Source organism: Pleurodeles waltl, chromosome 6 (genome assembly GCF_031143425.1).
Source record: "Pleurodeles waltl isolate 20211129_DDA chromosome 6, aPleWal1.hap1.20221129, whole genome shotgun sequence".
NCBI classification, from domain to species: domain Eukaryota; kingdom Metazoa; phylum Chordata; class Amphibia; order Caudata; family Salamandridae; genus Pleurodeles; species Pleurodeles waltl.
The window spans coordinates 927202969-927229883 of NC_090445.1; the positions used below are offsets into that span (position 1 = coordinate 927202969).

The 26915-nt window shown below is 47.0% G+C and overlaps 1 protein-coding gene across 1 annotated transcript in view; it reads right to left on the minus strand.

The window, feature by feature from the left end:
• Positions 1-26915, minus strand: part of TCERG1L (transcription elongation regulator 1 like) — a 1516577-nt gene that overhangs the window by 865312 nt on the left and 624350 nt on the right. The window lies entirely within an intron of this gene.

Consider the following 26915-nt stretch of genomic DNA (forward strand, 5'->3'; position numbering starts at 1 on the left):
GGCACATTTAGAGTGAGAAGCAGCTCAAATTAGAAAGATTGGTAGGTTAAGATCGAAATGCAGTGAGCGGTATGTGCACAAATGAATCGGGGTGTGAGTGGTGTAAATGATTCAGGGGGGTTTGATACTTTGTGGTAACATGGTCAGCTAATCGATTTCTTTTCCTGCAGGGTGTGTGAGAGGCCCAAGGAGTCATCAGTCAGTGACGTGGATAGTGGGGCATTCATTCAACCACTGGGCAGTCAAATATGCTGAGCAGCAGCTACATGGATGGAACCTTTGACTGCCGAGCAGCAGGCATGAATGGCTATGGTGAGAAAGAGTAGGATGAGGAAGGGCAGTCTACTGCCATTCCTGGCTACCATAATGCCAAAATGGGGCTGTCCAGACATGTTGGTGTTATACACACTCCTGCAATACATGTAGAGGGAATTGGAGGTTTTGAAACAAAAACTGTCTCATCCTTGTTGGAAATGGAGTGGGAATAAAACATGCAGCCATTCACAAGGCCAGGGGAAAACTCAACAGAGTAATGAGGGTTTTTTGTGAAGAGAAAGCCATCAAAGTGATGACACATGGGGGCATAAAGGAAGAAGAAAGAGGGCTTTTATTTTCTAATTGAGTACACTTTTCCAATCTGGGTTATGCTTACTATATGTTGGAACTCAGAGATATGCTGAGGGTTTTGTGGAATGAACAGGTACGGTGTGTGTTAGACTGACAGCCCTCGGGTGGTCATCTCCCAACCTTTTGCTTGCCTCCCTTCACTTATATGACCCTGTTTCTGCTGGTTTTGGGACTCTGAGCACTTTACCACTGCTAACCAGAGCTAAAGTACACATGCTCTCTCCCTTAAACATGGTACCATTGGTTCATTCCTGTTAGACCTGACAGCCTTAGGGATGTCACCCCTAACTTTGTGCCTGCCTGCCTCCCTCCACTTTTTGGACACTGTTTTTGCTGGTTTTATGACTCTGCACACATTACCCCTGCTAACCAGTGCTAAAGTGCATGTGCTCTCTCTCTTGAAACATGGTGACATTGGTTAATACCCAATTGGCCTATTTGATCTACTTGTAGGACCCCAGTAAAGTGCACTACATGTGCCCAGGGCCTGTAGATTAAATGCTACTAGTGGTCCTGCAGCACTGATTGTGCCACCCACATAAGTAGCCTGTCACCCATGACTCAGGCTTGCCATTGCAAGGCCTGTGTGCGCAGTTTCACTGCCACTTCGACTTGGCATTTAATAGTACTTGCCAAGCTTTAAACTCCCCTTTTTCTACACATAAGCCACCCCTAAGGTACGTCCTAGGTAACCCATAGGGCAGGGTGCTATGTAGATAAAAGTCAGGACATGTACCTGTGCAGTTTATATGTCCTGGTAGTGTAAAACTCCTACATTTGTTTTTACACTACTGCGAGGCCTGCTCCTTTCATAGGATTGTATTAGGGCTACCCTCATATACTGTTTGAGTGGTAGATTCTGATCAGAAAGGGGTAACCAGGTCATATTTTGAATGGCCAGAATGGTAATAGAAAGTCCAGCTTATTGTTGAAGTTGGACATTATATTACTGTTTTAGAAATACTACTTTTAGAAAGTGAGCATTTCTCTGGACGTAAAATCCATCTATGCCTTACAGCCTGTCTCCAATCAAATCTGGGCTAGGCTGATTGACAGCTTCCCTGTGCATTTCACCCAGACAGCCACAAACACAGGACACTCAGTCACACCTGCAGTCATCTGCATACTGAATGTGTCTTCCTGGACTGGAAGGGTGGAGGGCCTAAGACTTACATATCAAAGGCTAGTGGCCTGCCCTCACACAATGGACTGCCAAATGCCCTATTGGAACCCTGGCAGACAGAGATGTACTGAAAAGGGAACCCGTGGACTTTAAAAACCACTCTTTGTAGTCTCCCCAAGTTCAAAGGCATTTTTGGATATATAGACTGGGTCCCTGACCCCACCAACTCATATACTTCTGGACCTGAACCTGCAACCTGTCACGAGGAACTGCCTGGCTGCCCAAAGGACTCATCTGGACTCCTTTGCTGAGAAGGACTGCTGCCCTGCTGTTGCCCTGATGTCCTGCTGCCATCCGACTTTGCTGAGAAGTGCTCTCCAAGGGCTTGGATTTAGCTTGCCTCCTGTTTTCTGAAGTCTCAAGGCCAAAAAGACTTCCTTTCTTCAGGAAACTCCTTGTGCACTGAAAATCGACACACAGCCTGCCGGAAATGATGCACAGCCTATCTTGTGACGAGAAAATCACCACACAGCCGAACTGGAGCAATGCCGCCCTACTTCCCTAGTGAAGATTCGATGCAGCGCCTGCCTTGTGACAGAAAATTAAACGCACAGCCGTACTGGATGAATGCACAGTCGACCCGGAACAATGCAGCTGATTCCCCAAGTGGAAAATCGACGCGTTGCCATACCAGATTGACGCAACGCCTGTGACTTCGTCTCGCACACCCAGAATTTCTCTGCATAGTCCCTGGGCACCAAAAAGATCCCTGCATCACAGTGAGGAAATCTAGACTGCATACCAAAAAATAACACAAAGCCCCTTGCAGCGTGGAAAGAAACGATGCATCATCTGTGCCACACTGGAAAATCTGACACACACCCTATTTTTCCACACATCTCTGCCTCTGCGGTCTACGTGTGTGTTATTTTTAATGCAAACCAGGTACTTTGTGTAACCAAGAGACAACTGTTGACTTCTAAGATTTGAGACTCTTTTTGAACTTACAAAAGTGAGATCTCAACTTGTACTTTTTGAATCTTTATCATTTTAACCAAATAAATATACCATCTTTTTCTAAACCTGCGTGGTGTAATTTTGTGGTGTTTTCACTGTGTTTTATTATATAATTTATTGCACACATACTTTACACATTGCCTTCTGAGTTAAGCCTCACTACTCAGTGCCAAGCTACCAGAGGGTGGACAAAGGATAATTTGGATTGTGTGTGACTTACTCCGACTAGGATTGTGGTCCCTACTTGTACAAAGGTATATACCTCTGCCAACTAGAGACCCCATTTGATGGAAGCATACACTGTCAGCCAGCCGAAAGCGTTCTGCAAGAGGATGGGAGTACCTTCCCGGGGTGCCTCCAGAAAGGAGGAGTACCAAAAGGCGCAGAGGGCCTGGGCAGAAGCCCGTTCACAAGAGAATGTTGAGTTGGGAGAGCACGAGAAGTGCTGTCCAGATGATGTGCCAACAGCAGTGGGGGATGACACCCCTGACTAGGATTGTGGTCCCTACTTGAACAAAGATGCATACCTCTGTCAACTAGAGACCACATTTCTAACAGTGTGGTAAGTTTGTTAGTGAGTGACTGTATTGCAGTAGTCAAGAGCTACCATTGGGGGTAGTAAAACACCCTCCAGGGTTTTACTGGGTGATGGTGGTTGGAGTGGGTTGAGAGACAGATGCGGGCAGATCCAGCACATAGGGGAACAATCAAGGAGTACAGGTGGAGGAAGATGTTTAGGTAGAACGCCTGGAGTGTTTATAGAATGTTTTGGAAATTAAGTGATGAAGATGTCAGGGATGGGGGAAGTGATTGAGTGTGAGTTTCAAAGAATACATGATGCATTATGGTAGGAGAATGGTTGAGTGGACAAAGAGGGAACAGGTTGTTAGAAATGGGGTCTCTCATTGGCAGTCAGTTTGTACTCTGTGCAAGCAGGGACCCTCACTCTAGTCAGAGCAATAGTGATACACATTTAAGATAACCCGTGCTCACCCCCATGGTAGTTTGCCATAAGCCGTCACGCTTATCTCAAAAGCAATGTGTAAAGTATTTGTATCAAAACACAAAGTAACACAGTGAAAATACTACAAAATTAGTCAACAACAGGTTAGACAAATAGCCATTATTTATCTGATTAAAACAAGATGAAAACAACAAAAATCCAACATACACAAGCAAAGTTATGATTTTTTAAAGATTAAACTTCAATATAGTGCTTAGAAACACAAATGCTTCGAATTGGTGATATAATGTCATCATGATGGAGTCGCTCCCAACAATCTGACGCTAATGGCGCCGGTCAAGGAGTCACACAAGCTCCCAGGTACAGTACCTAGTGAAAATGAGGAATTAAGCTGGGGCATGGATTCAGGGATTGAGGCGTTGCTGGATCCGGTGCGGTGTCGGTTCTGGTGCTGTGGAGTGAAGGAGTGGGGGCATTGGGTCCTTGCTGCAGAGCTGTGAAGGTGAGGCAGCATCGGTGTGAAGCTTTGGATCTGCCAATTTCCGAGTCGATATCCTTTAGCCACGGTGTGGTGCGACAAAGTCAGGTGTCACAGATGTCAGTGACACGGCCCTTCGGGACTTCACTGAGTCATGGACTTCAGTGGGGCTGCAACGGTGTCAGGCCTGCGGGGTCGTCGCACTCCAGCCAGGACCAGGGTTTGAGTTGCAGGTGGCGTTGCGGGATCCAACAGAGGTGTCAGTCGAGAGTCGTCCGAAGTCATGCACTGGTTTTTCTTGGTTTTTCACCAGCTTCTCTTGTCAAGTGCTCAGGAACTGGATTAGGCACCACTTGGCAGGGCAGGAGTCTCAGGAGAGAGTCCAGGTGCTAGTAGGGGAAGTCTTTGATGGCCATGAAACTTCAGAACAGGGGCAAGCTCAATCCAAGCCCTTGAAAACACCTCACAAGCAGGAATATACCACAAATCCAGTCTTTGTCCCCTTTCTCAGATAGAAGCAGCAACTGCAGGAAAGCCCAACAAAGCACAGTCACCGGCAGGGGCAGCACTTCTTCAGCTCTTCTCCTGGCAGAGGTTCCTCTTGAATCCTTGAATCCTTGAAGTAATCTAAAAGTCTGGAGTTTTGGCTCTAATACTTAAACCCATTTCTGCCTTGGAAGTTGCCCAAATTCAAAGGAAAGTCTCAGTTGTTTACAGGATGTGCCTTGCCTTGCTCCTTAGACACAAACAAAGGAGTTGGAGACTGATTTGTGTGAGGGCAGGATCAGCCCTTTCAGGTAAAAGTAACCACTCCTCCTTCCACTCTAACCCAGATGGCCCATAGGGAAATGCTGGCTACACCCCAGCTCCCTTTGTGTCACTGTCTTGTGGAGATTTGCAAAGAGCCCAGCTGTCCATCTGACCCAGACAAGGAATCCACAAACAGGCAGAGTTACAGAATGGTTTCATCAAAAAAATGCCTGCTTTCTAAGGGGAAGATACAGAGGCAAGAAACAGGTTTGCTTCCAACAGGAAGAACATGGGGAAATACAAACACGGAGACAGCATTACAGGTGGCGAGTCAACCCAATCCGGAGGTGAATTTATCAACTTATCAATTATCACCAGCAGAAGAACAGGCATTATCGAAAGGATTATCCTTTGTCCCTACTAATTAACCAAATTATTTCAATCTGAAAATGGAATTACATAAATTTTTTCAGAAGGTCATATTGAGGTATCATTTTAATGACACTATGTCCCGGTCCCCAGTCTCTGTCACGGGCTTAAGAACACCTTCCACTTTTACTCCTCCTGCCCATTTAATGTCACATAAAATCTTGACCTTGGAACATGAGAGACACGATGAATTTGGTATCCAAGGGGAGGTATGTAAAGTGTAATATCATGAAAGCTGAAAAGGAGGCATTATTTGGTTTGAAATCGAATAAGGAGATAATGATACAAAATGGCGGACAAGGGAGGGGCCATAGTAGTACAGAACACAAGGGACTATAAGAATGAGATACTTATGCAATTGGCAGATATAGGAAGCTATAGGAAACTGGATAGTGATTAAAAGGGTTACGAATGAGGTTTTACTGATGGGTTTTCTCACAGATTTGGAATATGATTTTTTGAACATAAGGAATCCTCAAATCCCTACGATATATATACTCCCTAAAATACATAAAAATCCTCTGAAGCCCCCAGGTCGCCCAATTATATCAGGTTGTGGCTCAATTTTAGAACCGGTTTGTAAGTATGTTGATTTCTTTTTGAAACCTCTAGTACCAATGACTGAGGCTTATGTAAGAGATATGATGGAGACCATTAAATTGACGATCTACAATTTGACTGTGAGAACCAAATTTTGGTAACAATGGATATTGTCTCGATATACATTAATATCCCTCAGGGACATGCTCTGCAGGTGATCAGAGAAGTATTGGATGGTAGAGCACAGCCTTTGCAAGTACCTACGGGTTTCATAGTTCACCTATTGGAGATAGCAATGACCACGTTTTTTTCTTTTTCCAGGGAGATTACTATGTACAGACGAAAGGAGTAGCCACGGGTGCCACCTTCGTGCCGGATGTAGTGATTCTGTATATGGTTAATTTTGAACAACACTTCATTTTTGATACAGCATTACCATATTTTGCACACATAACCTTATGGAAATGATATATTGATGTTGTGATAATGATCTGGACAGGCACTCAATGTGATTTGATGGATTTCCATAAATGGTTAAATGGTAGATCGGAGGATATACAATTTACTATACAGTATAGTTCCTTTGAGATCATTTTTTTGGATACAACTATTAAAGTGCAAGAGAACCGACTACACACTATTCTTTACAGGAAAGAAAGTGAGACAAATTCTCTCCTACAATATATGAGCCATCAGCCTCATAATATGAGGGACAATTTGGATTTTTCTGTAGAATCTGAAGATCTGATGAACCGTTTAATTATACGGGGGTATCCAAAAAGTGCAGTTAAAAAAGCATGCAAAACAGCTTGGTTCTGCCATCGGGAGCATCTACTTGAACCTAGGGTACGTACAGATAGTGGCAATAATAGGATGATTTGTGTCATGACATATTGCACGAGAAGTACGGAAATAAGAAAGATTATTAACCTACACTGGACTTTAATTTCAGACAAACGTGAAGTAAAGGATCCCCTTCTGCATGCATGTAAGAGGGATAAGAACATCAAAGATTGGGAGGTTAGCTCTTTATTGGCCGAACCTCCAAAACCTTCTCTTTTGTCAATGTTGAATTTACCAAAGATTGTGGGTCACTTTAAATGTGGATCATGTAAAGCATGTATACAATGTCTGGAAATTAAAACATTTAAATATTAGCATGTGTCTGTGACATTGAAAGAACACACGAATTGCAAAAGTATAAATGTAATCGATGTAATTAAATGTCCATGTGATTTAGTATATGTCGGTCAGACAAAACAGAAAGTGAAGGTACAGATTTTGCAACATTGTAGTCGGATCCGATGTAAGATACAAGGTGCACCGTTGGTGGATCATTTTATTGCATTGAATCAATCGGTGGACTCATTGAGATGGCTGGTGATTGATAAGATCAATGTTAACCAATGAGGGGGGAATGTAACGGACCTTTTGAATTTACGAGAATGTAAATGGATTCATCTCTTGGACTCTGTTTTTGAATGAATATGAGGAAATAGCTAGGCAAACAGCTTGTTTATCTAATGGTTGAGACAGAATTAGTTGGGGTTTGAATGGGTCAGGTTGATTGATCGGCCCACTGTTATTGCTGTAGGTGCTATGGTGGATATTAAGGCAAAAGCGGAAAGTGTTGTTTGCATAGTAACATTCAACATTACCATTGAATGTCTGTAGCATAGCACCATGTAAGATTTGGGCGTCCAACTTATGAATGAGAAGGGTTGGTAAAAATTCTGTCTAAAGGTATTGTTGATTTATAGATGTTCAAGAGTTGTATATCGTAGCATGAAAGGTTGAGGCTGAGTGGTGCGAATTAAAGGCTAGATGCACTAATGATGAATGATGTGTTGTTCCCTGGTGGTTTTTCTAAACCACGCTGTAGATTTAGCTGCTTGAATTATCTTGCGGAATACGGAGATATGATTGCCACATGAATATATTGAGAATGTAGGGCTGAGAGGGAGCACCGTGTACTAAATGTTTGTCCTTTTAACGTGTAAAGATGTATCGATTTGGGGAAGCTTTAAAGCTACATTGATTATACAGAGTAATGTAGAAAGAGGGCTGTGACGTTCACATTTGGAACACAGTCTCGGGCACCGTATGCGTGCGCACAGATGTATGCGAACACTTCCGCATTCCAAGCATGTTTTCAGGTGCAGGATGTGTGCGTAGTGATTGAGGATATTTAAACGCAGGCTTTTGCCTTGCCGCGTCTTTAGCTGGCAAGTAGAGGCTTTGCAAGATAGACAACTGAGTTACCACGGTGAAAAGGTAACGGGTCCCTGTTGGACTTCGCTCTGAGGATATTTCTTAACCAAAGGTCACTATAAGATAACACCGACTGAAATTGACTTTCGGTTTGACTTGAAGTGAGGAGGATTTTGTGAAGATAATGGAATGTGTAGCATGAGGAGCGATTTGTGTTTGACCGAATGAGGAGTCATGGATGGCTATTTTTTAGCAAGTTTGACTTATAATGAAGTCAATATGTTTTAACATGTTTATAGGCTTGAGTTTTTTATTGGGTGATTATTCTTTATAGGTGTATAAATTAGATATGTCTATTTTTATTTAAGGGAAGAAATATGACCTGAAGAAATGATATATGGAATCAATCTGGTGTGAATTTGAAATGATTCATGGAATCAATCTGGTGTGAATTTGACTGTAGGAGGAAATTGGGAATAATAAACCTCATATATTTTGGGTAAGAGTGTGTTGGAAGTATTTATCTTGTGCAATAACTTATTGGATATGTGAGGTGATTTACAGAGTTAGTTTCTTACTTTTAAGATTGGTGGAAAGTTGAAGTAGTATTGGAGAAGATGTCTGTTTTTTTAGATGCAAAATATGTGGGTGAGTATTGATGTGGATATTTTTGCAGCATAGTGGTAAGGAGGATAAGAGTAACAGGAAGACTGATACATTGTTTTGGGTGATTTTAGATGTCCCCTATCTATTAGTCCTGAGGAAGATCCGTTGTGGAGCCGGGAATTGGCCCAAGAGCTAGAGGGGGTCGAAATGTCGACGATGATGCTTTAGCCTGGATTTGGTTTCTTTCCAAATATTGAATGAAGGACAAAAGTGGGAATTGAATTCTGAGAAAAACAAACATTGATTCAATGCGGAGAAAGGGTTAACCAACAGGCTGACTTTTTAAGTTTATTTTTTTGAATGGTTTAGTGGGGGATTGATTATCTCTTCTTTTTTCTTTTTGACAAGCACTTGATCTTTTCGTACTTTGTTCTGTCCTTCTGTTGTGGTGATATGATGGGGGATTCTTTTCATTAATTTGGGGTGTATGAGTAGAGAACATATTTTGTATATATAATAAAGGATGTTTTCCTAAATGATTGTGGATCTATGCTTAATGAAAGAAATAAGGGGTGGTTTTGTTGTTAAATCTGTCTTTGTCTCCTAAGGGGTCATTGTTGTTTTGAAAAAAGCTTTTACCCAGACCCTTTGGGTTTTCATGGGTTACCCTCTGTGGTTTGTAATATGCTTTCTGAAAATGGCATTTTCAAACTATCAATCTAAAAACCAACTTTACTAAAAGATGTATTTTAAATTGTTACTTCAGAGCCCCCAAACTCCACATTTCTATCTGTTCACAAAGGGAAACTACACTTTAAGGACATTTAAAAGCAGCCCCCATGTCAACCCATGAGAGATATAGGTCTTGCGACAGTAAAAACTGAATTTGGCAGTATTTTACTGTTAGGACATGTACAAACACACCAGCACATGTCCTACATTTAACATACACTGCACCCTTCCCTTGGGGCTACCTAGGGCCTACCTTATGGGTGTCTTACATGCATAAAAAGGTAAGGTTTAATTTAAGCCTGGGAAGTGTGTACACTTGTCAGGTCGAATTGGCAGTTTTTAAACTGCACAAACGGACATTTGCAGTGACAGGTCTGAGCCATGTTTACAGGGCTATGCATGTGGGTGGTACAATCAGTGCTACAGGTCCACTAGTAGCATTTGATTTACAGGACCTAGGCACCTCTAGTGCACTCTACTAGGGACTTACTAGTAAATCAAATATGCCAATTATGGAAAGCCAATTACACATAAAATTTTGCGTAGGGAACACTTGCACTTTAGCACTGATCAGCAGTGGTGAAGTGCCCATAGTAACAAAACGAGCAAAAACAGAGTCCAGCATACAGTAAAACAGGGGAAGCAGAAGCAAAAAATACAGGGGAGACTATGCCAAGGATACCAGGTCTAACATAGGGTAAATGTGTTTAATATTTTCAGAAATGTCGTTGGGTTATGTTGCAATGTTTATGCAATCCTGTCCTAACAAACGGTCTTTGCACATAATGTTGGAGCTCAAAGTGTGACTGTCCCACAAATGTGATATGTCAGATACATATATGAGCCACGGTAATGTTAAACGTATTATTTGCAGTTGAAATAATCTTCAGTGGTATACTTGCAAAAAAGCTAATAAACATGCTTTTAAATGTAAATATAAAAACCAAAAGTACATGCAAGTGATGTTAGCTTTATCACAGCAAATACCATAAGCAGAGACAGGTGCTTTCAAATGGCACAGAATGTGCTAATGTTCTTTAAAAATGTTTCAAATGTCTCTGAAATGTCTTCTTTAAATTTGAATGTCTGGGTAATTGTGTAGAAATCAGATTAAACAGATCTTTACAGTTTTCTAAATGAAAAAAATATGTAATCTCAGCTGTAAAATGATCGCTGCGCGTTTGCATCATGACTTAAAAGGTGTAAAACCCTGCTTCATCAGAAATGTTTTCTAAAATAGACTCACACACCTAAATGTTTAATGTGAGAATAACATATGTTGCGCAAGACTACTGCTTTGGGAATTATGTTAGATGTTATTTGGAAAGTATTGTAAAGTGTTTTAAATGTAATATGCTTGTGCTTTATTTTTCTCTCTGCTCACAAAAAGTAGGTAAGTCAGTACGAGTGTGTGTTTAGGTAGGGGATGGTTTTAAATTGGTTACTTCTGCCTCTTAGCTCTGACAGAAAATATCTGTCCTTTTCTACCCTCCTTGTCTGTCCTGTCCTATTAATCTGTCTTCTTTTCCTATTCGTTTTCCGTTTCCTACATTTCACACAGGTTTGGGTAGATATTTTGGAGAACTCTTGGGTCCTTTTCTGTTTCAGATCTGGTGTTTTTGCTGATCTGCTTTTGATCATTTATTATTGGGAGCTTTATACAAAAATGTGCATTAGTCATTCATTGTCGTTATCAGTATTTTGGGAGGCAGGTTTTCTTTGTGGTATAGTCACTATCTAACCTCATGCATAATATGAATTAAAGTACAGACCTACCAAACATCCAACAACTTCCTCCACACTTCCCACTTTGGAGATATATAGCGGAGACAGGAGTTGTAAATATGGCTAACATTTTTATGTTCCCTGACAAATGGATCACTGATACAGTATTAAGGAAATTAGGTGGTCATTACAACCCTGGAGGTCAGTGTTAAAGCAGCGGTAAGACCGCCAACAGGCCGGCGGTAAAAATTTTGCAATTACGACCGTGGCGGAAACCGCCAACAAAGATAGCCACTTTAACACTCCGACCGCCACGGCGGTACAAACAAACAGCGTGGCGGTCACCGCCAACAGAGAGGCGGAGGACAAAGTACCACCCACAGGATCACAACAGGCCAATCCGCCACCTTTTCCGGGGCGGATTCACTGCAGATAAAAACACGGCGGAAACAGGTTTTCGAAGGGAAAACGCTCACCTCTACACACCCCATGGGGAACGAGGACACCATGGACCCGGAACTCCAAATTCTCCCTGCGATAGTCTTCCTGCTCCTCTACCAGGAGGACGAACACCAGCGGCGAAGACCACGGTGAGTACTGCACCTACGACACAGGGGAGGGGGAGGGAAAAAACAGGGACACACACACTCAACACCCCCACCCCCACCCTCACCCACTACAACACACACACTAATACAGCATGATACATCACAGATACACCCCCCAACCCCCCGGAAGAATGCAAAGACAATAGAAAATGAGTGTAACCATTGTAATATATTAAAATCAAGTAGGCAAAAATATATATACACCATATACAAAATATATACCAAGCATAGTAGTCCCGGTAGTGCTCCAATTAAGTCCGTGGAACACTGGGCCCACACGGTATGGGCGAGGCCCATACAAGATCCCCGACCATGATGGAGAGAACACTACAGGCGCTATAAGGAAACAACTAAACAGGCACCTCAGGGGGAGGGAAAGGGGGGCACCTCAGCCGGTTGAGTGCACAACGCCAAATCCACAAGGGGGCCACATGCCCACTGTTCAATCCTGGGGAGTGCAAAGCCACAGTCTCTCAAGTCTCACAAGTGGGTGGGTTAGCCACTGTACCATACTGGGGAGTGCAAAGCCACAGTCTCTCACGTCTCTACAGTGGGTGGGTTGCCCACTGCCATATCTTGGGGAGTGCAAAGCCACAGTCTCTCAAGTCTCTACAGTAGGTGGGTTGCCCACTGTTCCATCCTGGTGAGTACAAAGCCACAGTTCTCTCAAGTGGATAACAGTCTCCACTGATTCTGGAGGGGGCATGGTGCCCAGAGTGCTTCATCCTGCTAAAGACAGATGTAGTGGATGACAGTCTCCACTGGTTCTGGAGGGGGCATGGTTCCCAGAGTACTTCATCTTGCTAAGGACAGAGGTAGTGGATGACAGTCTCCACTGATTCTGGAGGGGGCTTGGTGCCCAGAGTGCTTCATCCTGCTAAGGACAGAGGTAGTGGATGACAGTCTCCACTGGTTCTGGAGGGGGCATGGTGCCCAGAGTGCTGCATTCTGCCCGTCACGGACTCAGTAGCATCCATGCCCTTGGTGCTCACAGGCCAGCGTTGCTTGAGACGGCGTTGCGCTGTTCAGCTGTGCTTGAGATGGCAGTGCCCTGTTCAACGGTGCTTGACACAGCGGTGCCCTGTTCAGCGGTGCTTGAGACGGCGGTACCCTGTTCATCAGTGCTTGAGGTGGCGGTGCCCTGTTCAGTGGTGGTTGGAGCGGCGGTCTCCTTTGCAGTGACTCAGCTTCTGGCGGTCCTTCAAGGCCCAGCGGGGCTTGTGCTGGCAGTCCTCTCTGTCCCAGCGGGGCTTGTGCTGGCGGTCCTCTCTGTCCCAGCTGGGCTTTTGCTGGCGGTCCTTCATGGCCCAGCGGGGCTTGTGCTGGCGGTCCTCTCTCTCCCAGCGGGGCTTGTGCTGGCGGTCCTCTCTGTCCCAGTGGGGCTTTTGCTGGCGGTCCTTCATGGCCCAGCAGGGCTTGTGCTGGCAGTTCTCTCTGTCCCAGCGGGGCTTGTGCTGGCGGTCCTCTCTGTCCCAGCGGGGCTTGTGCTGGCGGTGACCTCCTGGGCAGCAGGGCTGGTGGCGGTGGCCTCCTGGGCAGCTGGGCTGGTGCTGGCGGTGGCCTCCTGGCAGCTGGGCTGGTGCCGGTGGCCTCCTGGGCAGCTGGGCTGGTGCTGGCGGTGGCCTCCTGGGCAGCAGGGCTGGTGGGGGTGGCCTCCTGGGCAGCAGGGCTGGTGGTGGTGGCCTCCTGGGCAGCTGGGCTGGTGCTGGCGGTGGCCTCCTGGGCAGCTGGGCTGGTGGCGGTGGCCTCCTGGGCAGCGGGGATGATGACGGTCTTCTCCGCCGTGCTGCTCTTCCCAGACATGCTGAGTTTCTTGTTCCCCTTCCCCACCTTTGAAGGTGTTGCAGCGGACTCCACACTCCCACCTGTACCTCTGGGAGCCGCTTTGGTGGCTGGAGTCTTCCCCCTCTCCCGCCGGGCACTGGCCAACTTCTGATGCTTCACAGGTGGGGGACTGTCTGTGCTGTGGCTCCGTGCCACACTGCCTGCCCTGGTGGCCGGTGCACTCCAGATTCCGGTGACTACAGGCACCACTGGTCCAGGAGATGTTGTGGCTGAGGTGCTAGTTCGGGACCTAGGAGACAGACGGGGTGTGGGAGGTGTGGGAAAGAGGTCAAGGTTGGACAGGAAATGTTTTTTGGAGACACTGGGACGGGTAGCTGGAGGGGGTTTGGGAGTGGGGGGAGAGGTTGTGGTTGTAGGAGGTGTTCGTTTGCTGACTTTGGGTGAAGGTGCATGGGCTGGAGGCTGTCGTGAGGTGGATGGCTGTTGGGTGGTTGTGTGCCTGTGTTTGTGTATCTTGGGAGGGGGTGTCACAGACACACTGGGAGAGGACACAGGGGACGTGTGAATGGTAGTGGGGGTGGTGACTGCACGTGAGCGGGGTGTGGTGGTGGGTGTGCTGGTGATAGTAGTAGTGGCTGTAGAGGTAGTGCATGCAGGTGTGAGTGTAGACAAGATTGGGAGGGAGGAGGGAGACGAGGAGGAGGGGGACACAGTGGAGGCAGTGGATGTTGGTGTGTCTGCATGTGTGTGATGCTTGCGTGAGTGCCTGTGGGATGTGTGGTGCTTATGTTTGCCTGAGCTTCCCTTGTGTGTTGACATGTGTGCATGCTGGTCTGTAGGTGTGCTTGTGATAGGCTGGGGTACAGGGGTTTGGGTCTGGGTGGAGGAAGTTGGAGGGGGGAGGCTAGAGACAGGGACAATGGCTGCCATCAGTGCTGAGGCCAGAGTCTGAAAAGCTCGCTGAAGGGCCGCCTAACCAGAATGAATGCCCTCCAGTATGCATTTGTTTGGAAACTGCCTCTCTACACCCTGAATGGCATTCAAAATGGTAGACTGCCCAACAGTGAGGGACCTAAGGAGGTCAATGGCCTCCTCACTGAGGGCAGCAGGGGTGACTGGGGTAGGGCCTGAGGTGCCTGGGGCGAAGGTGATTCCCACCCTCCCGGTTGAGCGGACACAGGGCAAAGGCGGAGGGGCTGCTGGGAGGGCGGTGCTGGATGGGGGGGTGGCGGCTGTACCTGTAGATGGGGGGGCACAGATGTTGCCGCCACCACAAGAGAGCTCCCATCAGAGGACAAGTCCGTGTCACTGGTCTCAGCTCCTGTCCCCGCCGTGGAGCTCTCCTCGCCCTCCGTCCCACTGGTGAAGTCCGATTCCGTAGTGTGGCCCTCCATGGCCATGTGGGATGCAGCCCCCTCGTGCTCCGGTGCCACTGCTCCTCCGCCTGATGATGCTAATGCACACAAGAACCAGGAGACCACAAAAAGGGGGGGGACGACAGAAGAAAGACATGTTGAGTGCATGCATTACCGCTACCGTTGGCGGACACGACAGACACAGAAGCCCCCTGCACTACGCTGCGCTCTTGGGCTCCACTGTTCAATTCCTGAGACATGGCCTACTAGGCTATGGACGACATCTGCACACATGGATGACACAGGGGCATGACTAGGTGTACTTGGCACTCTACAGAGGTGCAGTGGGGTGCCAAAAGGCCTGCCTTATGGAGGAACCTTGCCTACGGGACTCGCCCTGGCCTAGGGAAACCCAGAGCCCACCTCCCCCACCCAGACACCTCCACTGCGCGCAAAATCAGCAGAATGAGAGTGTACTCAACCCCTTGTGTCTGCTGTGATGCCCTCAAGCGCCCATCCAACTCCGGGTACGCCACTGCCAGGATCCGGAACATCAGGGGGGTCATGGTGCGACGGGCACCCCTCCCATGTTGGGAGGCCATCCCCAGCTGAGCCTGCACCGTCTTCTTGCTCCAGCGGCGAATGTCCTCCCATCTTTTCCAGCAGTGGGTGCTCCATCTGTGGTAGACCCCCAGGGTCAGGACATCCTTGGCGATGGCACGCCAAATATATTTTTTCTGGTGGGCACTGACCTACATGAATTGTACAGGGGGAAGAGAAAGTTATTACCAACTGCACCATCAAAGTGATTGGCCCCAATCCCTACCCTTTGCATGTGGCACATGCATTCACCGTTGTTTCATGCACGCCACACTCTCCCCCCTTCCTTCTTACATCCACCCCTCTCCACACAGGCATAGCCCATACAGCATGCTCCCAGTGTACTTACTTGTTTGTCTGGAGGACCGTTGAGTAGCGTGTACTGGGGGAGGACCCCATCCACAAGTTTCTCCAACTCCTCCGATGTGAAGGCAGGGGCCCTTTCCCCAGACACTTGAGCCATTGTCTCTTCCAGACCGAGGTCACAGCAACACTTGCAGTGTAGGTCCTCTCCTGTCGAAGATCAGGTATCGAGTGATTGAACATATAGAAAATGGCGGTCACGGCCTCGGCAGTGCGTACCGTCACCGCCGGCGTACATCGTCATTGGCTCCTGGGACCCAAAGGGTCCAATGTTAACCAATGCAGCATTGCACCGCGGTCTTTGACCGCCTACCGCGACGGTGTACAACGCCAGCGCAGTTACCTCACATCCCATTGTCCCACTTTACAGGTCAGGCAGCCGCCCACATGGCTTCATTTTCAACTGCGTCACACATACCTAGGCCTAGACTCAACACACATACAGGCCACTTTTTAGATTATGAATGGTGTTCTGTGTAAGCTGTGGGTACGTACTCTGAGTTGTTTGACTCTGTGCTCGCTGTTGTCCTTCACAGGCACCGTCCACTGGGACATGTGAGGAGATGGCGGCATCCTCCGGTGTACCGACCATTGGTGGTCCTGTTGACAATGGAGGAAAGACATGTGATAATCACATACAGGCTTGACCGTGCCACAATCGAGGAACTGTGTACCCAGTTGGAGCCAGATCTGATGTCAGCTATCCGCCATCCCACAGGAATCCCCCCTCAAGTGCAGGTGCTGTCAGTGCTCCATTTCCTTGCAAGTGGGTAATTTCAAACTACAGTGGCCATTGCATCAGGGATGTCCCAGCCTATGTTTTCCAAAGTGTTGTCCAGAGTGTTGCCTGCCCTGCTGAAACACATGCGGACCTACATCGTTTTCCCTCAGGTGGAGGATTTGCCTACAGTGAAAGGTGACTTTTATGCCCTGGGACATATCCCCAACATCATAGGTGCCATTGATGGGACACATGTGGCTTTAGTACCCCCGCAGGAGTGAACAGGTGTACAGAAACTGGAAGAGTTATCATTCCATGAATGTACAGATGGTATGTTTGGCAGACCAATACATCTCCCATGTGAATGCCATGTTCCCTGGCTCAGTGCATGACGCCTACATCCTGCTGAGTAGCAGCATCCCTTATGTGATGGGTCAACTCCAGAGGCACAGTGTGTGGCTCTTAGGTGAGCACCTGGAAGCTAGTCAGTGGGAATGGTTGTCTGGGTCTGGGGATATCCTTCCAGGTTAGTGTGTGTCTAACAGTTGTCCCTCGCCATTTGCAGGTGACTCTGGTTACCCCAACCTGTCATGGCTACTGACCCCAGTGAGGAATACCAGAACAAGGGCAGAGGAACGCTACAATGATGCCCATGGGCGAACTAGGAGGGTGATCGAGTAGACCTTCGGCCTCCTGAAGGCCAGGTCAGGGGCCTCCATTTGACAGGTGGACCCCTATTCTACTCACCAAAGAAGGTGTGCCAGATCATTGTGGCCTGCTGTATGCTTCACAACTTGGCTTTGCGACTAGAGGTGCCTTTTCTGCAGGATGATGGTCCAGATGGCAGTGTTGTTGCAGCTGTGGATCCTGTGGACAGTGAAGACGAGGAAGCAGAGGAAGAAGACATGGACAACAGGGACTCAGTGATCCAGCAATATTTCCAGTGAAACACAGGTCAGAATACAGACCTGCCTACTACATGTACTTAAACACTACTGCCTCTCTACTGTCTGTCGTTTTCACCCAGTGTATGGTCACTGAGTTGTCACTTTCCCTTACGATTTCACAGATCTGGGTCCCACAGTGTGACATCTGCTTTGATTCCTCATGGACTAGAGCTGTGTTGCTCCAGATTGTTTTGTGCTTTAAGGGTGTTTATTTTAGTGCTCAAAATTTGAGGGGGTAGCAAAATGGTGACAGGTGATGGCGGAGGAATGTCCATGGCAGAGTCCAGTGTATGAGTCTCACAGGTGCATTGCCCAAATGGGCATAGGAAGTGGAGCTGGGGCAGTTTAAGGATGGACAGGGTGACAAAGTGGGACAGTAGGATGACAATCAGGGTGGTCTCATTTCTTGGCGGGGGTCTTGGCATCGTTCTATGTCTTGTTCCTGGATCTCAGGGACAGTTTGAGAGGTGGTTCTCCCTCTACAGGGGGTGGGGTGCTGGTGTGGTGGTCCTGTGGCGGTGCCTCCTGTCCACTAGCGCCGGTGGAGGTTGTGGGCAGTTCATCGTCCAGGCTAGTGTCCCTCCTGGTATTGAGTACTTCCTTCAGCACCCCTACGATGGTGCCCAGGGTGGAATTGATGGTTCTGAGTTCCTCCGTGAAGCCCATATACTGTTCCTCCTGCAGGCGCTGGGTCTCCTGAAACTTGGCCAGTACCGTTGCCATTGTCTCCTGGGAGTGGTGGTAGGCTCCCATGATGGAGGAGAAGGCCTCGTGGAGAGTGGGTTCCCTGGGCCTGTCCGCCCCCTGTCGCACAGCAGCCCTCCCAGTTCCCCTGTGTTCCCGGGCCTCCGTCCCCTGGACAGTGTGCCCACTACCACTGCCCCCAGGTCCCTGTTGTTGTTGGGGTGGTGGGTTAGCCTGGGTTCCCTGTAGTGGTGGACACACTGCTGATTGACGTTTCCTGGGGACGGAGGTATGGGCCCGCTGGGTGGGTGCTGTGCTGGTGTTTCCAGAGGGGGGAAGCTCTGTGGTGGCCTGTGACTGGGTGTGGGGAACCGACTGTCCCGAGGTCCCCGATGGGCCGGACTGGTCATCTAGATCCAGTTGGACAGAGGTACTGTCCTTACTGTGGACCTCTTCTGTTGGTGGTGTGGACATGTGAGGACCCTCCTGTCCGGTGACGTTGGGTAGGGGTCCTGCAGGGGTATAAAAGGATGTTTATTACATCTGTGTGTGCCATGCTGTGCAATGGGTGAGTGACCGTGTACCCCAGTGCTTACATTCCTGTGTGGGACCTTGTGTGATGGTGGTTTAGGGGGGTGTATGGGTATGTGCAGTGGGCATGCTTTAGTGATGGGTGTCCATGCTTTGTTGTTGCATGCAGGGCTTGGTGTTAGGATGTATGGTTTGTGATGTTGGGACATTTTTGAGGAGTTAGAGTGATGGGGGTGAGGGTGGGGGTACATGCTGGCATGCAGGTAGGGTGGGGGATGTAATAGTTAAGATTTGACTTACCAGAGTCCATTCCTCCACCTACTCCTGCGAGGCCCTCAGGATGCAGAATCTCCAAGACCTGCTCCTCCCATGTTGTTAGTTGTGGGGGAGGAGGTGGGGGTCCGCCGCCGGTCCGCTGAACCGCCAGGTGGTGTCTTGAGACCACGTAACGCACCTTTCCCCGTAGGTCGTTCCACCTCTTCCTGATGTCCTCCCGATTTCTTGGGTGCTGTCCCACTGCGTTGACCCTGTCCACTATTCTTCGCCATAGCTCCATCTTCCGTGCAATTGAGGTGTACTGCACCTGTGATCCGAATAGCTGTGGCTCTACCTGGATAATTTCCTCCACCGTGACCCTGAGCTCTTCCTCCGAGAACCTGGGGTGTCGTTGCCGTGCCATGGGGTGGTGTAAGTGATGTGTGGGGTGATAAATGTGCTGATATGTAGTGGTGTGTAGTGTGCGGTGCGTGGAAGTTATGTGGGTTATGGTGTTGTGTTCCTCTGGATGCTTGTGTTGTTGATGGTGGTGTCTCTCTCTGGCCTTCGTTCGTGATTTGTTGTCGTAAGGGTTTGTGGGTGATGTGGGTGTGTGTTTTATATAGTATTGGGTGTGTGGGAGTGGTGTGTGTATTTTGAATTGCCCAATGTGGCTGTGTTTTGTATATGTGTGTGTATTTTGAGCGCGGCGGTGTGTACCGCCAATGGAATACCGCGGTTGAAAGACCGCCGCGTGGATTCGTGTGTCCTGATAGTTTCGGCGTATTTCTGTTGGCGTGACGGGGGAGGTTTTGTTTTTGCCAGTTTATCACTGACCTTTGGTGTGGCGGACTTGTGTGGGTGTCTAAATTTTGGCGGATTCCGTGCTGTGGGTCATAATAGCTGTGGTGGTTTTCTGCGGCTGCGCCGGTGTGTTGGCGGTCTTCTGCACGGCGGTACGCGGCTTTTACCGGCAATGTTGTAATGACCGCCATAATATTGTTATCAAAAATATTGGGAAAAAATATTGATTGTCATAATATTGAGTTTCCCATACTAATAATGGTAAGTGCAAAATATTGTAATAATAAACATGATTGACATTAATAGCATTCAAAAATAGACACAAATATTCATTTTGTAATGTAATATGTATACATTTGAAGTAGTAAATATTAAATATTTTTATATAACATTTTTATATAATGCAAATTAAATATATTCCATGAATATTCAATAATCTATCTCTCTCTCTATATATATATATATATATCACTATAAAACACATCCCTTCACACACCACAATCCTCTGCATCACCAATGCAACATATAGAAGCCAGCGTTAATTATTCAACACAGCAGCACCGATAGTAGGCAACACGTTTTTTCTCACCATCTCTTTTGACACTAGGCGCACACTTTTGTCCAGTCACAAACTTTTTCACCTCCCCTCTTTAGCAAGTCACATTCACATTTTGTTTTTAATTCCACCATGTCACTTTCTAAAACTCCACGTTTTTCTGAGGATGAGTTGAGAGTCATGGTGGATGAAATCATCGGAGTAGAGCCACAATTGTTTGGAGATAAAGTCCAGCACACTCCTCTCAGTAGGAAAATGGAAATGTGGGACAGGATAGTCAACATAGTCAGTGCTGTAGGATCCACCCCGTGTACAAAGGAAGATATGAGGAAGAGGTGGAATGACCTCAGGAGCAAGGCCCTTTCCCTCATCTCCAGACACGAGCTGCAGACCAGAAAGACTGGCGGTGGCCCTCCTAGCGCCTCATTACATCTCTTTCCCTCGGAGAAGATGGTCTCAGCCATTCTGCATTCTGAGGGCTTGACAGACATACTTGGGGGAGGGGAGTCTGATAAGTAACAAATAAGTCACAGCACTAAAAATGTCAACAAAATGTTATGTCATGCATGCTCACTGCTCACCGTTTGCCACCATGGGTGACATTCCACTAACCAGCCCAGTGTTCACTTGTCCAAAGACCCCTGTTTGGCAACTCACAATTGAAGTATACTCACCTGGGGGATAACATTTGTGTATCCTGTGTATACTACAGGGAGTTACATGACTACAACTCCCAGCAGGCACTATACTACGACTCCACACACCAGACCAGTGTTTCCTTCTCCAAATACCCTTGTTTGTTAACTCCCAGTTGAAGTGTACTCACCTGGAAGGATAGCATGTGTATAGTGTGAGTAGTACAGGGACTGACATGACAATAACTCCCAGCATGCACTGTTTCTGTTACTCAAACCACCAGCAAAGCGCTTCCTTCTCCAAATACTCTTGTTTGTTAACTCCCAATTCAACTCACACTCACCTGAGAGGATAGAATTTGTATGTGTGTGTGTAGTACAGGGACTGACATGAAAACAACTCCCAGCATACAGTGTTACTGGTACTCAAATCTTCAGCACAATATTTGCTTCTCCAAATACTCTTGTTTGTTATCCCCCATCTGAAGTGTACTCACCTGGGAGGATAACATTTGTATAGTGTGTATATTCAACAGAGTGACATGACAACTCCCAGGAGGCACTGTTACCCAAAACACCAGCACAGGTGGTCACTTGTCCATATTCCCATGTATGCCAACTCACAAAGGAAATATACTCACCTGGGAAGATAACATTTGTATAGTGTGTTTAGTACAGGGAATTACATGACTGTTAAGGTCAGGAGGCACTGTTACTGTTACTCCACTCAGCCAGCCCAGTGTCCTCTTCCCCAAAGACCGCTGTGTGGTAATTCACACATGAAGTGTACTCCCCTGGGGGAATAACATTTGTCAAGTATTTGGGAGTAATGAGAGTGACATGCATGCAACTCCCAGGAGGCACTGTTTCTCTAACTCCAACCACCATACCAGTGTCCACTTGTCCAAATACCCTTGCTTGGTAACTCTCAATTGAAGTGTACTCACCTGGAAGGATACAATTTGTATAGTGTGTGTAGTACAGGGAGTGATATGACTGCAACTCACAGGAGGCACTGTTTTATTAACTTAAAACAACAGTCCAGTGTTCAGTTCTCCAAATACCCTTCTTTATGACCCCACAAATGAAATGTACTCACTTGCGCGGATGACAGTTAGCAAGTGTATGAAGTAAAAGGAATGACATGACTGCTAAGTCCAGGAGGCTCTGTCTCTTCCACTCAAAACACAAGTCCAGTGTCCTCATGCCAAAATACCTCTGTGTCTTAACTCTCAAATTAAGTTTACACATATGGGCGTATATCATTTGTATGGAGGGGGAAGTAAAGGAAGTGACCGGAATACAAAACACAATCGGCCCTGTGTCCCTAGCTCCAAACACAAAAACAATGTTCACTTGCCCAATTCCATCTATTAGTGAAATATCAATTGAGGTTCACTAACCTGGGAGGATGCCATCTGTCAAGTGTGTGTCGTATAGAGTGTAACATTACTGCATCTCCCAGGAAGCACTGCATTAGTAACTCCAAGCACCACAACAGTGGTCACTTGTCCACATTCCCTTGCCTTCTAACTCTCAATTGAAGTTTCATCACCTGGGAGGGGCAAACATACAAATCATGCTGAATTATGAGATGTGTCAGACTACCTAGCTCCATCTTGACCAGCTAACTGAAGATGAAACTATTGAGGACAACAATGACACCTTACCCAGTGTGTAAAACAATGATCCCAAAGGCCTCAAGCTGCATCACTAGAATGGATTTGGCAACACAATGCATTGACCACATGATGACTCCAGTCACATATACAACAAGATCCTGTGTCTGCCTTCATAACAATCAACTAGACCTCAAAATGGCCGAAGACATATCTTGCCTAGCCACTGTTTTGCCTACACTGGTGGCAAGATGGCATTTTAAGGCCATCCTCCCAAGGGTTAATGATCTGCACATTTCAGCAGCTGCTTGATGTAAATGGAATTGGCATGCTTCACAACTGTCAGGTCAGTACAACCAACAGCTTGGGCACCTGTCACAATTGGATAACCTGCAAATCAACTATGTGCAAGATATATGCGAAATGTCACTTTAAACTTTTGCATGTAGATGTTACAATACAACCAGTAACAGTGTATGTTTCCCATCAACATGTCGAGCTGCCACTGGCCATTTTGCCACCACCCCCATAAATGGAACCTTCAGTGACAATGAAATTCCTGGACGTCTGGATGTGGAGGATGGTTCTGGCCCATCAGGACAACCTGGTCAGACACCAACAGTGAGTCTCACTGTGGCTACTACATCATCTCCAAGCCCAGTTGCCTCTACATCACAGGCAGCCCTTCGCTCCCCAACCTGTATCTCTAGGATAGTAGCGACCATCTTATGCCCCCACTCCATGATTCTGAGTTGCAGCACAACACTTCTGACAATGATGGTCCTGGAATCAGTGGCAGTGGGCACCCTGTGCCAAGGGCACAGGACCAAGGGGGTAGGGTGCATGGGAGGGATGCTGTCCACCAATGGTTTAAGGCCACTGGGGATGCACATGGCCAGGACAGCATGAGCCATGCCTTGGGGGTCTATCAGATGTCCCAAGGTGTGATGTGTCAGGTACTTGCACATCTCTGGGAAATCAAGCAGCTGAAGAGGGACTTTCATCGTGAAATGCATGAACAGTGGGAGGCTCAAAATAGCAACATGCTCTCCCTAACAGGGTTGCTGAGGGACATTAACACCACCCTGCTCAGGGATCCACAACAACACCCTACCCCTTCCTTTGTTGTAACTATGCCAGGCCCGTCACCATTGCCAGCCACTTGAAGGGAGGCCCAGTCAGGGGAACAACCCACCCCAGAGATCCCTGCCTCTGTAGCAGCAGAGACCCCCACCACGCTAGCTGGTGTATTCCAGCAAAGAATCCAGAAGGTGTGGATGGCCAGATACCCACCACTGCCAGCAAGTGCTGTCTTCCAGAATAACCTCCTTTGAGTGCCACACATTCACTCTATTGACTGTTCTTCAACCACCTTCCATTTCCATTGGGAGGAGTACACTGGACTTTGGACTTCCAATGTTGTGCCATATACTCCAATGATTTCATCCACCATGACTAAACCCTTCACTTTTCTTTTCCATCATGCCCCAATTTTATTTTATGAACACATTTTCAACAAATCCACCTATCACAAAGTCATTATCTCCTTGCTTCTGTTACACATTTTGCTGTGTAGCGATGTAAGACCATGTCAAGCAAATGAGGAAGACGCAAGACACTAATGCAAGGAGGGATATTTTACAGGTACAGTGTCCTGGTAAGGATTACTACCAACATACACAAACACATTTCTACAAGTGTCTGGTCATACCAAACATTTTATTTCACTGTACAGTGCATAGGCTGTTGAAATGTCTGGACAGACACAACCAAAAATGGCTTACTCATATTGTGTCAATGTACACATACCAAGGTACAGCCCCACCAGGCCACATAAGGAAGTGCCTTGTCAGACATTGTCCTTTCAAATATGTAAACAGAAAAGTGGATGGTGTCACCAGCTTGAGCTTCAAGCACCCTTTGACGGAATATTGCAGAGTATCAGTTCCCTAGTTGTTTCCAAAGCACTCAATTCCACACATTCATACAACTATAGTTCTTCACACAGGCACAGTCATTGCATCACATGACAATCTTACACTCATCAAAAGTAGCTATTGATGACATCTCCCCGCAAGTCAGATTCTTCCTCTTCATCACTGTCATCCTCACTGTGCATTTCATGAGCCTCGTCCAGTGGCACTGCAGGCTCACCCTCTTCTGGGATGTACGGGATGTTTCTCTGCAGGGTGATGTTGTGGAGCATGCAGCACATGATCTGACACACTCTCCAAGGTGAGTAGAAGAGTGCTCCACATGTCTGGTCCAGATACCTAAATCTGGCCTTCAGGAGCCTAAATGCCCCCTCCACTACCTGCCATGTTCTTCAATGGGCCTCATTGAAGCAGACTTCCCCTTGAGTAGTTGGATTCCTTAGTGGCGTCAACAACCAAGATGGTTTGACTGACGGGCACCCCAAAAGGATGGCTCTTTGCCGGAGATCTTTTCTCAATGGTATGGTGCCGTAAACCACGGTTTGGCACAGAGCAAACAAGGAGAGAGAATAGAAGAAAATGATAAAATTGGCTCAAGACCATTCTTGGATTGTGAGGTGCCCGTCAGACATTGCAGCGCCGGTCTGAGGAGGAGCAAATCCAATGATGAAGCATGACATCCATCGGATGTGTGAGGGCTCTTGCTTCTAACAACAGGACTGCCCTATGTCCTTTTCTCTTCCCTCTTCTTTGTATTTTGGAACAGTGTATTCTTGTTTATTAAGTGGTAGGACCTACATGACATGACAGGATAAGCATGTTTGTGAGCTCAAAAACATTTTCGGAGGTGTGATGCAGTTTCTAATGCACAATACATCATTTCAGGCTGCCAAAATGGTGGCTGCGTGACCTACTCCACTGGACATTAGGTAACGCTTGAAACCGCCGGTGAAAGTCGTGATCGCGGTAGGCCGTTGCAACTGCAGATGACACAGCCATAGGCTAATGTTGTTGCCAGTGGTGGTCACGGGCCAATGGCTGTGCCTGCCGGTGGTGATGACTGCATACATTGTGGACGTGATTGCATGTTCTGCAAATTCATTTACTTGACACCTGACCATGTTGCCAGCAACAAATCCACTACCTGATCTGCTGTGTATCACCTCTGGCAATAATCTTGCCACGTCCAGCAGGTGATAGGGTCCCTACCTTCTCTCTAGAGGAGCTGGAGAGGCTAGTGGATTTGCACAAATGACAGTCCCACAGTGCAGTGTGTTGATTCCTGGGAGGCTTGGTCACATAGCATAAACTGTACAATGCATGCCTTTGTTTGTTGGGTGCCATGTCTTTAGGATGAACATGTATGTCCAAAGGACTGTTATGTGGTACAGGTACATAGAACAGAACCCCACCCCATGAAGTAGCATTAGTCTGCATTTGTTATGGCACATGTCCACACATGGGCAGGGAAGACACTTTCTGTACCCACCATGCCAGTCCATTCAATGTTACTCATTTGTAATGTTTTAGTTTGTACTCTGGCAGTTGCCTGTAGGGACTATATGCAGAGAGCCATTCTCACAGAGTGTGAATGTGTTGGTCCATTCATGCCTAAGGGGTTTACCCTTCAGAATTCACATAGGTGTGATGTATTTCATAGTGGCTAACATCACAGTCAGCTTTTTAGAACATGGTGTATATGATGTCAGTAAGCTTGCTTAGTCATTGTAGGGTCTGAGCAGTGTAGTGGGTTAGTCTGCAGATGGAAACATATATGTCTGTAGTCATGTCCCTGTACCTATTGGGTTGTAAGTGTTACAGTTGCGGATATTGACAAATATGAAAGTCCTAGCTTGATATTACTGACATTTGTGTGACTTAACACTTTTTTGATGAAGTTTGTGATCATGATTTGTCTTTTGCATCCATGCAGGTCTATGATCATCAGAAGAAGGGATTATGCAAGGTGTGGATCCTAGGGGCCCACCGCCATCAGAGCAACCACTGAAGAAAAAGGTGGGAGGACCTGAGATGTTGGGCCCGCAAGATCGCCGAGGTCTACATGGGGTTGTCCTCCCAACATGGACAGAGTGCCCATTGGACCATGAACCCCCTGTTGGCCTGCATTTCGGAGGTGGCCTATCTGTTGCTTGATGGGCATTTGAGGTCAGTACAAAAGCCACAAGGTGGTGAGTATAGGGCATATTTCTGCCTGTCACATTGCCAAGTGAATGAGCCATGTGTTACACATTAGATGAGTGATTTTTGTGTAGAATTGTCATGTGGTGCATACTGATGTACCTTGCATATTGGCAC